This window comes from Symphodus melops (genome assembly GCF_947650265.1).
Source record: "Symphodus melops genome assembly, chromosome: 19".
In the NCBI taxonomy this organism is placed as follows: domain Eukaryota; kingdom Metazoa; phylum Chordata; class Actinopteri; order Labriformes; family Labridae; genus Symphodus; species Symphodus melops.
The window spans coordinates 14,587,567-14,598,398 of record NC_136709.1 but is presented as its reverse complement, the minus strand read 5'-3'; the positions used below and the strand labels follow the sequence as shown (position 1 = coordinate 14,598,398).

At 38.8% G+C, this 10,832-nt stretch overlaps 1 long non-coding RNA gene across 1 annotated transcript in view; it reads right to left on the bottom strand.

The window, feature by feature from the left end:
• Window positions 1-210: 210 nt before the first annotated feature.
• The window catches only part of LOC306840102, an 83,096-nt gene continuing 72,474 nt past the window's right edge, over window positions 211-10,832 (bottom strand). The window contains exons 2-3 of the long non-coding RNA XR_013781289.1: window positions 9,337-9,528; window positions 211-281 (exon numbers count right to left, since the gene is read on the bottom strand). This is a non-coding gene — a long non-coding RNA (uncharacterized lncRNA). The remainder of the gene's footprint in view (window positions 282-9,336; window positions 9,529-10,832) is intronic.

Below are 10,832 nucleotides of genomic sequence, written 5' to 3'. Positions count from 1 at the left end.
CTACACATTTCAAATTGAGCTATAGTGCTGACAGTAGTGATCTACAGCTGGTAATGGTGTGTGAATAAGTTTCACATAAAACCAGCATGAGGAAACACGCTGTCACAGCAGCCCCATCGTTAGGACAACAAACAAGGAAATGCTCTGATGGACACTAATCATTCAAGATCAAATGCATTTCAATTAAGTTTTAACATCTGCTCACACAGCCATTCTGGGTCTTCGCCAGATGTCCCGCAACCTCAAAAGTGGCGATGACGAAGAGACGGCTGTGCGATGATCTGCTGCCAGAGAGGAAAAGAAAATGCACAGAAAAGATTGCAGTCAATTAATTCTGCTGATGTTGTTTCATCCAACAGGCTTAAAAAATATACATCCTAAAAAAGATGATCCTCGACTGTGACTTTGAAAGTTCCATTAACTTAACTGGGAATTAGCATGAAATTACATATTTGATCATTTTTGAACATATGGTTAAACTTGATGTAACAACTTTGCAATAATGAAGGGCTGAGCTCCAAATCCTCTTGAACATGTAAGGAAAGGGTTCTCAATAATAACATTGGTTTACAAATAATAAGACAGCAGAGCAAAGTACGACAATTGAACTAAGGTTAAAGAAAATAACGAAAAATAAATACCTAAAAGCAATTGATTGAAGAATTTAAAGCATATTTGGACCTGTGGTTCAACATTTATAAAGATTTCCATGGCCCAAAATAACGATAAACAAAAATATTAGAATTGGTAGAATGAACTGGAGAATTATCAATAACAATTTAAATTTAATCCTCCAAATTCCAACACATCCATGTCTTTATCTTTTAAAAAGAAAAAGAAATCCGCCTAATTCATTTACATAATTGCATTTGTTCCATTTTTTGTCCCAGGTTAATAAGCAAACATTTTAGCTGGAAGGGAGGAAAAAAAACTCTGCTCCTATTAAGTGGGATAAACAGTGCCTGTCAGCACATCTATTCAAGCCTTATGTGTAATACAAATAAGCCCGTGTGCATGTGTAGGTGCTGTAGCTATGAAAGGGTTTTCATCCATAGCTGAACAATTTTCTGCTCCTCTGGGAACTTTTGCATCAATTCAATTTATTTCAGTAAATGGATCAATTCATCAGGGAAATTTGGTATGTCATTTGTGTTTTTCGTCAAGCGATATCGTCCTCCGCTTTTTTTTTTTTCCAGCAACAAAAATGGATTAAACAATTATGCAGACATCTCCAACTTACAGTACATTTGCATGAGAAGTTATTGTGTGCTGACAGCAAACAGGCAAGAAGCCCGTTGCATGTTGAGAGGCATCAGAATAATTTATATAACCAGGTGTTTACTGCTCATTCACTTCGAGGTATCGATCGTTGAGCTGGGTTTGCTTTAGATTTAATCAGTGGCGGGGTGATTTTAGACTTAGGCTGTAAATCCAGACTCATGTAGCACATAGTGTAAAAATAGAATAAAATTGGGGAAAAATGTACAATAAAATCTTACAGGGACCAGCACAGGTAAGTTTACTCCTTAAAAAAGACAGAACCGCTGATGCTCCTTATCCTTCCAGATGTCTGTGTGCAATATGCTCCTCCCTGCTGGCCCACACTGTCAGCCTCGTGTCATCCCTGTGACATTTCCAGAGCCTTCACATTTCATCAGCACCGTAATTAATCATCGCCGAAACAATGTGGTGGCCAGGAACATGGGGGCTGCTACAGCGCTGAGGAGGAGAGCGAGTGCTGCCAGGGGCCTCCTTGGCACACACCAGGCAAAGAGAGGCAAGGCGTTGCCATGGTGAAGCCTTGGCTGCATCAGCCTGGACCATCAGCCCAGTGTGACATCTGTTGCAATCACAGTCTGCAAAACTAACCTATGTGCAGGAAACACTCTGGCTGCTCCATGTCTGCACAAATGACGGCAGTGACCGGTTTAAAATAAAACACTTAATCTAACTAAAGTTATCATGAATTGTGAAAAGAGGGCTGCTTGCGAAAACATTTCCTTGACCAATTTTAGACGATATAAGCTGAGGATTTTTTAAGTTGGTTACCAAATTGCTTTTTAACAGCTACAAAAAAAACCCCCAGACAATCGTTATCATGATTAATCATTTAAAGTGTGTATATATAGCAGGTCCTCTGCTTGTACCTCCTGCTGTGTGGTAGACGTAAAACAGGCAGAAACAGCCTTTGTCCAAGTAGAGCGTCATTGGCTCCCAGTTTCCATTGAGGAAACAGGGTGTCCAGACTTGGTTATCCAGTCAGATGTCTCATCAAGTCCAGAGTCGCCGCCTGGCTGAAACCTCGTTCTCTGAAGGCGGTCGGGCCAAAATCTAGCCTGGATCTTCGTCTGCGTTCAGAAATCCTGGCCCTGACCCCCCCGGCTGCCCTCTGGACCTGCTCTGTCCTGCTTGTGTCTACTTCCCCTACTTGTCTAAATTTTAGCCATCCTATGAATTTAAAACAATGACCAAACCTTGATAAGACTTCAACTCATTCAAGGCTGATTCTAACAGAGAACAACTTTCTTTTGAACAAACTCAAAGATTCACTTGGTTTCGCTAAGATTACATTTTGCTAGACATATTTTATCATCTCCTTCCGCAAAACACAGAGGATGAAGCCGTGTTTCATTAAAGGAAATTGTTCCCTGGTCTTTGTCTGGCGCAAAGCAGACCACTCAGTTCTATGAAAATCAGTAATCCTATATCAAATACAATTTACTGAGGCCAGGTAAGATTCATGCTAGTGCAGTTTTAAGATAGTAATCATCTTTGAATGCAGGGATTCTTCTGCAAACATTCCTTATTTTTGCAGAACTTATTACTCAGAATAGTATTCTGTAAACCAATTACGATGCTTCCTCTTACAGTATAAGTATAATCAGCTTCTTTTTCTTCATGCTGGAATGTGGCTAATTAAAACTAGGTACATTAAAAAAAAAAAATCTTTGCAGAGGATCACAATACTAAAACCTATGAATAACTTTTTAATCAGAAGTTTGATTAAAAATCTACCAAAGCTTTAAAGGAAATCTTGCAATGTATATGATGGAAAAAACAACAACCACCTCAAATCCTCAAAGTTAGGTATCAGTAGGCTGAAACTGTCTCTCATGTCATCGACACGTTCATCTTAAATGATTGTGGCAGCATTTCATCAACAGCTGTCTTATCAGTTCCTAATGAAATTATAAATGCAAAAATAAAACAATAGCTGATACAAGTAAAAGCGTTTCATAATTAAGTGTTGTTTGATTTATGTGTTGTGAAATCTTGAGAGGAAAAAAAAAAAATGTCAGAAAAAATACCAATAAAGTGCCTCAAATGTGTCATGTAATAAATAACAGGGCGAGTTAATGTACTTTCCACATCTCGTTGCTTGTCAGAGTATACAGTGCAGAAGGAAACACAGCCTGCAGGCAGGAAAAAAGGTTGAAAGAGAGCCAGATGTGCCCCGGACTTTCAGGCTGTATTAAGTGTTGGAGAACAGGTAACCTACTTAAGATCTGTCAGCTGTACACACATTTTCAGAAATGCCATCATGAATAAATCAAAGGCATAACAGCGACCGTCCCCACGACTGCATCATTATTTCATTAGAGTAACATCTTATAATCTATATGGTCTTAAGGTACAGGTTTTAAACATAATGCATTATTATGTGACTTTTGTTTTGGCCAAATCTCAAAGTTACACCTAGCTCGTCACCTTGTCACCGTGACCTTTTAATGTGTGGTTCCTGTGTGTTTGTGATATGAGGGCCTTAATGAAAATGAAGGTGCCATCTTTTGAAGCTTTAATGCTAACTGGCAGTAATTTGTGAGAAAAAAAACAAAAAAAAACCCCGGCTTCCTTCCAGGATGAAGCTGCTTCTGACGACTTTGCATCGTAGGAGGTTTTAAAAAAAAATAAAAATAACCTTTGCAATACAAAAAGAGTGCTAAAGCAGCACGGTGAATACATGCCTCTCCTTTGTGGTGTTCAAACAGCATACAGAATGAAAATTCACAAGTCCCTAAGTCAACCAAACAGGTGAGGTCAGATTATTATCAAAGCTGCTGAACCTGAAAGTTGATACGGTGTGCTGCATGTGCTCGAGGGGGAAGACACTGACAGTTCAAGGCCTATTGAGTCTGCAAGAAAACAGGGAGCTCGCTAGAAATGCATCTGCAAGCACTGGAATTATTAACATTTAGGTATGCTTACAAGACAGTATTAAATCAAAGTAAGCAAAAAAAAAAAAAGGGAGAGAGAGAGGAAGAAAGGGCTGAAGCAGTGCTGTTTAGATGGACGCTCACATCCACACTTTTATTATTCACTCATTTACAATTCATGTCAAGTCACTACCACCAACCCCCAACCCCCACCCCCCTGCTTGACCCCCCCCCCCCCCCCCCCCAGCCTCTCAGAGAGACAGCGTTGGAAGAAGAAGAATAAAGGAAGGAAAAAAGAAAGTCGCCTCAGGGCCAATGCGCGTCTTCCATCGGCGCTTCAAATGAAGTCGATCATCAGGCAGACAGTCTTTAACAGGGTTTTGACTCCATTGAGGAACATGTTTTGGAATCATCTATGCTAATGGTCCGATTCAAACGGATCCCAGACAGTAATACAATTAAGGCGTTGTTTCATCGTGGCCTTGAGAACAACTTTCGTGACCTTGATAAACATATCAGGCTATAACTATAACTAAGCCATGTGATACATTATGGGAGAAGGATGTTCCAACAAAGCAAGGGAAATATGTTGTATTTAAAGGCTTTTATTACTATCTTGTTAAAACCAGATTTTTATAGGGAAATCTGCTTCTGCCTTTAAGATATGAAGATACCTCTTCCATCCACAAGGCTGTATCTTATACTCAACAGGGGGGTTTTTTTCCGACCCTGTCTTTTGGTATGCATATCTATTCTAACTTGACTGCTTTATTTTGAAAATATTTGAGTGAGCACGATTTAATCTGGGAAACTGCATTCATACTGATTTTTGTATTTGTTTCATTGTTTATTGTACATCCCGTCTGTTAACCAGCCACCGTGATTCTCTGAAAAAGCTGCTCTACGTTTGGCAAAGCGGCAGCTGAGAAACTGAGTTAGTCAGACAGTCGCTGCCCTCGATCCTTCAAGGCACTTTGCTGGTCTGATGGATGAGAATTGAAAGGTGAATCAATAGAGATCACAGCTTAAATGAAGAGTGATTTTAATTGGCTTACTGTTATTGACATGTACTTCCCTCAGCTTTCTTGGACTTGCCCTGGAACCACACAAGGATCTAGGGCTGTGGCTGCTGCGAGTGCCAACACTGGGATGTTTACTGAATGAAATGATGTTTAAGGAAGGGTGACGATAGCAATTCAGACCAGTTTCGTTCTTTTGCTGGGGTATTTATGCACGTCCACTATGAATTACGTTTGTTTGGTATCGGGCACTGCTACACTTAAGATGACAAAGAACATGATTCTTAAAAATGTAAACGTGCTCCCCTGAGTTTTAGGAACACTTCCCTTGTCTTCTTTTAAAAAACTGGAAAACATCCATAACAGCTGTACTTTGTAAAAACTTGAGGGGAAGCTGACGTCTCATTCCTATAAAAACTAAGTCAAACATGAATCCAGGTACTGTAGAGGCTGGAAACGTTCCTTTAAATTAGTTTTATGAAATTGTATACAGTGCCTATGATAGTTTTCTCCCCCATCAGATCCTCATGAATTCTCAATATGGGGCTGATGAACTACCTTTTTGTATCAAGTGGTAGCTGGACAACTCACAAAAACTCAAAACAAGAGGGAGAGAAGATGTAGAGTGGAATTTCGATTTTGCATTTACTGTCTGACACTGCTGCAGATGTTTTAAAATTCATTGAGTACTTTATGGATTCGCTAATGATAAAAATGGATTTTCCCCCAAAATTAGCACAATCTTGCAAAATAGGAGGCCATTCATCTGTTCCCACATCGGTATTTGGCCACATTAGATTTAAATAGCATCCATGCTTTGACTTTATAAAAAAAGAACCATTTGACTGAAATTGTGCTTATTTCATGCTAATCATCTCAACCGGTAATCTTCAGTCATCTCCACTGACATCTGTGGCACAGAGCTGTAAAAGAAATCAATTAAAGCTTGAGTGTCAATGATTTCCCCTCATTCTGAGATCTTTGTTCAAATATGCAAACGCCGCACATGATTATGAAATAAGACCTGAAACATAGCCTCTATTGATACACGCACAGTCAGCAGCAGGGAACGCCAGTAAGATTAACACGGAAGACTCCTCTGCTGATTGCGTTAGGGCTGCCTGAACAGGCTGTTTTAATAATGCATACTCACTCATGCATATTCTCTGGGCTGTGTTGAGCACATTGGAATTAAACAAGTTTATCATCTAAAAAATGACATGTTCCCTATCAGCCATTTTCACTAAGCGGCCAGCGAGAAGCGAGTCTGCTTTCGCCTATCATAGAGATACTGAAATGAGACAGCTATCAGCCATCAACGTAATGTAAAATTTCCTACTAGGGCAAGTATCTTTAAAACCGTATTACTCGAGGAACAGTTCTGATCCACAGAGAGATTGTTAGTCGTGGACATTTTTAAATAAATAATCATAATAAGAGTAGGATAGGATAGTTTAAAGGCGTTTAGGTTACAGAGTAAAAGCAGACAGAGGGGGCAGCTGCTTTTAAGTTACAAACAACATTTCTTTTTCATTTTTGAGAATAGAATGGGGTGCCTCACAACGAGGAGGTTCCTGGTTCGAATCCTCGTCGGACATGAGCCCTTCTGGGTGGAGTTTGCAGTAAGATAAGTAAGATAAGTAAAAGTTCAAATGGGGAGTTACCTTTATGACACCACCGGTATTTGACGCCTTGGCTTGATAATCAGCCAGTCTTTCAGATACAAATAAAAAATCAAATGGATTGTCCAGTTTTTTTTGTTTTTTTTGTAATGCTGTTGTATCAAGCATCAGTTAATGGTAAGTGTACTACGTCCAGTAAATAACATCTATCATGCCCCAATGATTGGCTTGAGCATATGAAAGCTGATCTGTCTGCTGGAGTCACAAGAAACACATACTGTACTTTAATGACCTAATCAACCAAAGTCCTACATTTCAGCTCAGTGTATTTTAACTAATTGAATTATTTATGTTCTTGACTTTGACATCAGACAGCCCTCTTACCTGGGAATTATTGTATCTTTACAATCGGCCTCAAACTTTATTCACTCAATTACTATTGTACTTCATACAATAATAACACCACTATTGATAAGTACCTCATAAAAATCTACTTTAAAAAAAATTATGCTATATCCTTAAATCGGAAAGAAATAGGTGTAGAGAAAATAATGTGTTTGGATGGACTGATTTTCAAAGTCATTTTGCCAGACTTTTCAAATGACTCCTGTTAATTTATTTTCAGTTCTTTTTAGCTCATCATCAGATTCGGATAAATAATTAAATTATTTAAAAAGAAAACAATCAAGTTGGAACTTTACAAATAAAAATAAAAACCAAAAAATGGAACATCTGAATAATTGAAAGCATAACTTTGGTAACTACTTTCACTGTGAATAGAGCAGACTCATTGATTTCAATACTTTACAAACTTAGTCTTATACTAATACTTGTGGCAAGTCCTTTTTAAAGAACACAGAGGCTGGAAAAACAAACAAACATGTCTTTGTTTTGGGCTTGAACTCAGCCCAAAGTTGTGACCAATAATCTCTAATATCTGGGAGGCCTATAGTGTGAGAAAAAAAGGGGTGGTGGTAGGAGAGTGGGAGACATATCTCCTGGCAGGATCTATTGTTAAACCTCCTAAATCACCAGCAGCGAGTGGAGCAGAACATAACAGCCATATGCGAAGGCTGCAAGATTTCTTATTTCATTTTTTAATACCACAAGATCGGATCCATCCAGGATTGTGTTGCTGTAATCCCTTGGCTCGATATCCCCCATGTTCAATATGTTAATGTCTCCCACAGAATGGATCATTCGTCAGAGAGACTTGGCAGATGGGCTTGCAGCCGTTTAAAAAAAAAAAAGAAAGACAGATGTGTAAACATGGCGTGTTAAAATCTCAGTGTGCTTTTGCACAGTCGACTCACACGCAATACAGCAATTAACAAATTTGTTTATTTAAAAAGAACAGAGAAATCGTCACAAGCAGCACCCATGAGTTCCAAGCGTATAAAAGATGGTTCACAGCGAAGGATGAACATTTCATCGTCACCACCCCTGAAGACTAAACATAAAAGAGGCTTTTGTGTGGCTGAACTGCCAGAATCATTTCTCAATACATTATATTTCAACAAGATAATGATCTATTTCTCGGTTCCGCTGCGTCCTACTTAGCCTACTTATCTAAGTTGGAAAAAAACATAATCATTTGATGTGGAGGATGCTTCTCAGCCTTGTTAATGCTCCTCTGTCCTTGATTATTATCCTTATTATATAATAGCTTAAGGCCATTTTACTTAAGGATGGGATTTGTATTGCTCTTCTATACGCTGGATGCTTTATTGAGCAGAGACAACACAACACTTGTTGTGGACTTGAAGAAGAAAGTGGCCAGGGAGAAAAAACACCTGAATATCAAATCAATATTTTGCAATAATTCTTTTTCCAAAACAAAGCAGACAAAAGGCTGTTGTCTACATTCGGATTCAGACCTCGGCATCTCAGGATGAATAACCCGTGAGCTATTATGATGCTTCTGTATGCAACACATGATTTATTACTGCACCTTCTGTTGTACCATCCGGGCCTCAGAAGACATCGTGCTGATAGAGAAACTCTCCTCAGCAAACTCAAGCTGCTTTTGTTCCTTTTCTTTTCTATCTAGCATGATTCATTTGCAGGTTATTTACTACCTGCAGCTGCTGGCAATGTGACATTTTATCATATTGAGACACTTTACAATTCAATTAGTCATTTATACTACTAAACAAAGGGACATCAAAAGAGTGAGGAAGCTGTTCACACTCACACAGTGTATACCTCAATTTTTACTGTGGGTGCATGCATTCAATATTTCACACGTATGTAAATGTCACGAAAAAAGCTCCAACAAAGCCAGATGTTGTTTACAGTATACAAAGCCTCAGCATACACGCGTCATATGCAGGCAAGCAAAGATGGCCTCCACAACAGATATTGAGCGCACTGAACATCAAAGCTGATTTTTTTTTTTTTTTCATCCCTATCAATGATGTGGTTTTCTTTGTGCTACAGGAGGTCAGACTTTAAAGTTTATGTTGCATAGAGTCAAAGGAATAGGAATAACTGGAAATACCTTTGAATGCATTTGCATCCGAATAAAAAGTGGATGCTGACCTGCTGATGTCAGTGTGCTTCAGAATCAGCTCCTCTGTCGAATGTTCGGAGGACAAGAATTAAAGCTGCATCGAGTGTTCCAGTCGGACGACGAGCAGCTCTCAGAAAACAGGCTTTCATGTGCTCAGGCTGACAGGCTTTTGATGTAAGTAGCAGAGTCTGAGATCAGGCTTGGAAGGATAGCAGTCCGGCCTTTATAGAGAAAGAGAAATGAGGAGAAACAAAGAGGAAAAGGGCTTTGTGTATACCTGATGTTTACAACTGCATTGTTAAAAATAAACATTCAAACATTTCAGATGGCAGATCTTACTCATGATCTTGAGATGTGATGGGTATAAACCAAAATCAGAGATGCTCTCCACCATGAATAATGAAAGACACTGACAATCATCAGCTTCTTCTTTGCAGGCAGTATCTCTCGTGAGAGATAGAGTCTGAACATCTCAAAAGCTTCATGCTCAGAGAGGGAAGGCTTAAACGCTCAAGCCAAGTCATCACCTTTATTCTCACCATACATACTTAAGGGAATATTGTTCGTTCTGGACCATCAAAGCGGTTGAATGAAAGACTTTTGGACTTTATTCAACTGACTTTGAGGGAGTTTTTTTTAATGTTTTGATAATATCACACACTCTCTGTTAGCCAATATGGATAAAAGTTGAACTGAAAAAGAGCAATTAAACATCTACCATTTAGTGCTTCGACCTCCTCGATGCTACTGTAAGTCAGGCTACAACAATACCCGTAGATGACGGTGAATGCAGGCTACTGTGTAACATCCTACATTTGTAAATATTCAAACAATAGATTCTTATATTTACAGACGTACACAAAAAGCAAGCTCTTCATTTCTAGCCAAGAAATATCACTTAATTATTATTTATTTACTTTAACACTGGCTCATTTGCTAAGCTGACAGTCGAACAGGCAGGCTGTTTTTTTTTTTTTAAATCTGTTTATGTTGTCCTGTAAGAGGATCTTATGTGGTAACACTTACTAAGGACAGAACACAGCTGGGAAGTTGAATCACAGACTCTGGAGGACTGACTGTAATCATACTAATCTGGAGGAAGAAGTCTTTTTAGTTTAAAAAAACAACTACTTGTTATGTCTTTATTATAACTGATCTGTAAAGGGCTAAAAATGTAAAGAAAGGAGAGTTGGGTTTGGCTATCGTAGTGGCAGCCAAGACCCCCAAGCCCCTTCCTGGCTCCACTAAAACAGAGAAATCTACACAACTGAAGATGGGATTTTCTTAGTAACGGTTTGTTCTTCTTAACAACAGTCCTCTATTTAAAGCTAGCAAACTGTCTGTTGTCAGTCTTTCTTTTTCAATAAACAACGCTTAATTACTGGTAGCTTAAGCAACCTTTGTTTACTGTTTGCTAACTGTTAAATTAGTTAGCCCAACATGCTAACAAATTGATTGATTGCTATTCTTACCAACAACTGACCTTCTGAGCTGTGCTACCTTTGAAAAAGCACATTCGTGTTAC